The sequence below is a fragment of the Lipotes vexillifer genome, unplaced genomic scaffold, assembly GCF_000442215.2.
Source record: "Lipotes vexillifer unplaced genomic scaffold, Lipotes_vexillifer_v1.1 scaffold394, whole genome shotgun sequence".
Classification (NCBI taxonomy): Eukaryota; Metazoa; Chordata; class Mammalia; order Artiodactyla; family Lipotidae; genus Lipotes; species Lipotes vexillifer.
The window spans coordinates 3,756,389-3,762,921 of NW_006791731.1; positions in this window are offsets into that span (position 1 = coordinate 3,756,389).

Sequence of the window (6,533 nt, forward strand, 5' to 3'; positions counted from 1 at the left end):
CGTGTGTGAGAGCCAGAAGAAACAAAAGCAGCAAACTTGGGCTTGCAAAGGAATCGGACATTGGCTTTATCAGACATAGACTACAAAATAAGTGTGCTTTATATGTTCTGAGAAACGAAGACGAAGATTAAAATGGGTAAAGACCTAGAGCATCATAAAATAATCAAGTGGAACTCCTATAATTGGAAAATAGAGCTGAAATTAAATACTTAACAAAGAGGTTGAAAAGCAGATTAAACCCAGCTTGGGGGAGAACTAGTGAATGAAAGACAGAGCCGAAGATGTTAAGGGGGAAAAATGCAGCCCAGAAAGACCAAAAACTGTGAAAGAGGCTTAAACACAGAGGACAGAGTGAGACTCTCTCTCATACATCTAATCAAGTCCCTGGAGAAGTGGGTAAAGAGAATAGAGAAAAGGCAGTATTAGAAGGGATAATGACTGAGAACTTCTCAGAACTGATAAAGACAAAAGTCCACATATTTTAACAAGCCTGATAAATTCCAAGTAGCATAACATTTAAAAGACTCAATAGACGCGTCATAATACAATTTCAAGGACCAGATACAAAGGGATGATTTAAAAGGAGCCGGAAAGGAAAGACAGATTACCTTCAAAGAAGTGGCAATTTGATTGACAGCTGACTTTCCATCAGCAAAAACAAAGTCCAGAAGAGTCAGTGGCATAGTATCGGAGAATGTGCCGAGGGATGCAAATATTTTTCAGTAGATGAAATGATTATGTTTTCATATAAACAAAAACAGGGGTTCCACCCCCAAAACCTCATGGAAGGGAGTTCTGAAGAATGAATCTCAGGCAGAAAGAAGTTGATGCCAGACAGAAAGTCAGAGATGCAAGGAAGAAGGAACAACAGATTGAGTGGTACACGTGCGGATAAATCTAAACAAACATTTGCTGTATAGTAATAATTATTAAAACAGAATTGACATATAGAAAAATGACACATAAGTGTTGGTAAGGGGATGACTGGAATTAAAGTATTCTAAAATGCTTCAATTTCAATTTTAAAGGTTCAGGAGGAGGGTAAAGATATTGAGTAATTTAGACTCAAGCTTTGGTGCTTTGTTTATGGAAGTTTCCACTTCTGGGATAAGCACTAAGAAAATGAGAAATAACATGAACAACTTCTAAACTAGATGCTCCAAAAAAATGGAATAAGGAAAATTAATTATTCAATCCAAAAGTAGGAAAGAAAGGAAAGAAAATGACCAAAGAAATAAATGGTAATGACAGAACAAATAGAAGAAAATGACAACCATAGTGGTATTTTCCCCATATTACAGGTGAAAAAAAAAATGAGGCACAGAGCAATTAAGTAACACCTAGAAGTGGTTATAAAATGAGTTGTAGAAATAAAACATATCATACTTAGAGTAAATTAAACTAAATATCCCAGATAGAAGGCTAGAGAAAACCCACAAAATCATGTTTATGATATTTACAAGAGACACTACAACCTAAGGATATAGTAGGTTGAAATGAAATGTTGGGAAAAATGTACCAGAAAAATCCTAATTAAAAAGTAAGTCTAAAGCAAAAAATCAATTACTTTAAGAAATAAAAACAATAACATCATGATAAAAGTAATAACATCAGGAAGCCTATAATAACTCCAAATATGTATGCAACCAATAATACTGCCTTCAATACATAAGGAAAAACTTGGTAGAACTAAAAGGAGAAATAAACAAACCTCTCACCGTAACTAAAAGATCGAGAAGACAAAAATTGTTAAAGACATACAAGATTTGTAAAATTCCATCATTAAATTTGATTTAATGGATTTATATAGAATACTCAGCAGCTTAGAAAGTCATTTTTATCAAGGGCATATGTTAAAGATTTGCTTTATGGGACCAGTAAGTAGTTGAAGGACTGTTATCCTACAGATGGCATTATCTGAACCCAGTATACTTAACTTAGAAGTCAGAAAAAGATGATTATAAAATTTTCATGTATTTGGAATCTAGTAAACTCTCTCAGAGTTGAGAGAGGAAGTAACCATGGAAAGTAGGAAATACTGAAATTGAACAATTAATAAAAGTATATCAGAACTTGTGTGATGCACACAAATCAGTATTTAGAAGAAGGTTTTATAAACTTAAATGCTTATATTCAAAAGAAGAAAGTGGGAAAGTTAATGAGCAAAGCACCATCTCCAGGAGCTAAAAAAGATGGCGTAAGAAATCAAAGAGAATACAAGGATATAATAAAGATAAGATCATAAATTAATAAAATAAGAAAGAGACACACAGTAACAAAAAGCCAAAGGTTGTTTCTTGAAAAGGCTAATAAAATTGAGAAACCTCTGAGTAGATTAATAAAGAAAAAAGAAAAGGCACAAATAGCCACACTACAGGTAAAGAGGGGACGTCGGATACTGCAGACAATAGTAGGAGACTATTATAAGAGGAAAAATTATGAAGAAATTCATAACAATAAACTTGAAAATGTAAATGAAATATACATTTTCTCATAATAGTTAAAATTTCTGGTAATAAATAGGATGAATAATCCTAAAACCATTAAAGAAATCAAATCTGTAGGTAAAAATCTTTTCAGAAAGAAAACTCCAGGCCCAGATGGTTTTTTGCCAGTGAATTCTAATTCAAGGAACAAAAAATTCTAATGCTACACAAAATATTTCTGAACATGGGAAAAGAGGTGAAACACTCAGGTATATTTTATGAGGCTGGTATAACCTTGATATCAAAATCTAACAAACACAGCATAAGAAAAGAAAATCTTAGGCTAAATCCTAAAATTTTGCATCAACGTAGATGCAAAAAATTTGAATCTAAATGTTAGCAAACAGATTCAGTGATACGTGTAAAAGAATACCATCATCAAGTGTTTGTTGGCAATCTGTATATCTTCTTTGGAGAAATGTCTATTTAGGTCTTCTGCCCATTTTTGGATTGGGTTGTTTGTTTTTTTGATATTGAGCTGCATGAGCTGCTTGTGTATTTTGGAGATTAATCCTTTGTCAGATGCTTCGTTTTGAAAGGATGATCAGCATCACTAATCGTTAGAGAAAATGCAAATCAAAACCACAATGAGGCTGAGTAATATTCCATTGTATATATGTGCCACATCTTCTCCATCCATTCATCAGGGAGATCAGTTCGGTGCTTGGCGACCACCTAGTGGGGTGGGATAAGGAAGGTGAGAGGGAGACGCAAGAGGGAGGGGATATGGGGATATATGTATGCATATAGCCGATTCACTTTGTTATACAGCAGAAACTAACACAAAACTGTAAAGCAATTATACTCCAATAAAGATGTCAAAAATAAATAAATAAATAACCCCCAAACCACGAGGTATCACCTCACACCTGTCAGAATGGCCATCATCAAAAAATCTACAAACAAAAGATGCTGGAGAGGGTGTGGTGAAAAGGGAACCCTCTTGCCCTGTTGGTGGGAATGTAAATTGGTACAGCCGCTATGGAGAACAGTATGGAGGTTCCTTAAAAAACTAAAAATAGAACTACCATACGACCCAGCAATCCCACTACTGGGCATATATCCTGAGAAAACCGTAATTCCAAAAGAGACATGTACCACAGTGTTCATTGCAGCACTATTTACAATAGCCAGGACATGGAAGCAACCTAAGTGTCCCTCGACGGATGAATGGATAAAGAAGATGTGGCACATATATACGATGGAATATTACTCGGTCATAAAAAGAAATGAAATTGAGTTATGTGTAGTGAGGTGGATGGACCTAGAGTCTGTCACACAGAGTGAAGTGAGTCGGAAAGAGAAAAACAAATACTGTATGCTGACACATATATATGGGATCTTAAAAAATAAAATGGTTGTGATGAAACTAGGGACAGGACAGGAATAAAGACGCAGACGTAGAGAATGGACTTGAGGACACGGGGAGCGGGAAGGGGAAGCTGGGACAAAGTAAAAGAGCATCATGGACCTATATACACTACCAAATGTAAAATAGCTGGCTAGTGGGAAGCAGCCGCATAGCACAGGGAGATCAGCCCAGTGCTCTGTGACCACCTAGAGGGGTGGGATAGGGAGGGTGGGAGGGAGATGCAAGAGTGAGGGGATATGGGGATATATGTATACGTATAACTGATTCATTTTGTTATACAGCAGAAACTAACACGACATTGTAAAGCAATTATACTCCAATAAAGATGTTAAAAAAATAAAATAAAGATTATTTTTCACAGCAAAAAAAAAAAAAAAAAAAGAATACTATGATCAAGCTGTATTTATTCAGAGAATACAAGGTTGGTTTTAAATTGGAAAAGATAGTAATGAATCCACCCCTCTAACAAATTAAAGAAGAAAAATCATATCGTTCTTATAGATGTGGGAAGAGTCTTTGATAAGAGTCAACATCCTCTTATGACTTTCAAAAAAACTCCAAAACCCCGCAGAAACCTCTTAGTAATCTAGGTCTAGAAGAGTTTCTTTAACCTAATAAAAGGATATCTATTAAAAGTATACATACAGAAAACATTATTCTTTTTTTTTTAGGGTACTTGTTTTATCTTTTTAACATCTTTACTGGAGTATAATTGCTTTACAATGGTGTGTTAGTTTCTGTTTTATAACAAACTGAATCAGCTATACACTGATGGGAATATACATATTTTCTCATATCTCTTCCCTCTTGCGTCTCCCTGCCTCCCACCCTCCTATCCCACCCCTCTAGGTGGTCACAAAGCACCGAGCTGATCTCCCTGCGCTATGCGGCTGCTTCCCACTAGCTATCTATTTTACATTTGGTAGTGCATATATGTCCATGCCACTCTCTCACTTTGTCCCAGCTTACCCTTCCCCCTCCCCGTGTCCTCAAGTCCATTCTCTAGTAGGTCTGCATCTTTATTCCCGTCTTGCCCCTAGGTTCTTCATGACCTTTTTTTTTTTTTTTTTCTTAGATTCCATATATATATGTGTTAGCATACAGTATTTGTTTTTCTCTTTCTGACTTACTTCACTCTGTATGACAGACTCTAGGTCCATCCACGTCACTACAAATAACTCAATTTCGTTTCTTTTTATGGCTGAGTAATATTCCATCGTATACATGTGCCACATCTTTATCCATTCATCTGTCGATGGACACTTAGATTGCTTCCATGTCCTGGCTATTGTAAATAGAGCTGCAGTGAACATTGTGGTACAGAAAACATTATTCTGAATGTTGAAATGTAAGCACTGTCTTTAAGATCAGGAACAAAACAAGGGTGCTCATTATCTCCACTTTGATTCAACATTGTATAATTGGTCCATGCCAGCACAGAAACTTAGATACAAGAGCAAATATAAGGCATAAGGGCTGGAAAGGAAGAAGCAGAACTGCCATTATTTGCGCCCATTATATCATCAGTTACACTAAAATATCCTCCAGAATCTTCGGGATTATCAGAATCAGTAAGTGCTTAAGCAATGTTGTTGGATACAAAATCAATATAGAAAACCCACAGCATTTCGGTACCACAACAAAAACCAGCTAGAAAATAAAATCATAAACATTACCATTTATAGAACTACGGAAAATATAAAGAATCTGTGGTAGGCAGAATAATGACATTCCAAAGCTGTCCACGTCCTAATTCCCAGAACCTGTGAAAATGGTGGGTTCGTGGCAAAGGGTAATCATGGGCACAGATAAAATTGAAGCTGCTATAATCACCTGACTTTAAAATAGGGAGATTATCCTGGATTATCCGTGTGGGGCCAGTATATTCACAACGTTTCTTAAAAGGGAAAGAGAGAAACAAGAGAGAACCCGAGAGATGGCGGCATGAGAAGAATTTAGCCCGATGTTGCCGGCTTTGAAGATGGAGGAAGGGGCCGTGAGTCAAGAGGTGCCTCAGCCTCTAGGAGCTGGAAAGGCAAGGAAACAGATTCTCCCCCCTCGAGCCTCCGCAAGAGCAAAGCCCTGCCCACGTCTTGACTTTAGCTCAGCAAGACTCATTTTGAACTCTGACTTCAAGAACTGTAAGGTAATCAGTTTGTGTTGTTGAAGCCACCAAGTTTGTAGTAACTTGTTACAGAAACAATAGGAAACAAACACAGAATCCAGGCATAAATCTTTAATGTGTAAGACCATTATGGAGGAAATTATAAAAAATTATTGGAAGACGTTAAAGGAGATCTAAGTGAATGGTTGGAAGACTCTCTTTCATAAAGATGTAACTTCTCACTAAATTGATCTATAGGTTCAATGCAACACCAGTAAAAATCTTAATTTTTTTGTGGGGCGGTGAAGCTTGGCAAGGTAATTCTAAAATTCATATATAAATGCAAAGGCCCTATAATAGCCAACGTACTCTTGAAGAATAACCAAAATGTATTATAATGCTAAACAAGTACACACTGTGGAATAGAAGAAGGGGTCAATGGAAAGCCCAGAAACAGACCTGTGCATGTAGGGACATAAGATGTATGAAATATTTGTCACATGCCAGTGGGAGGAGGATGGACTTTTCCTTAAATAGTGCTCAGAAAGCAAATGAGTAGCCATAGGGAAAG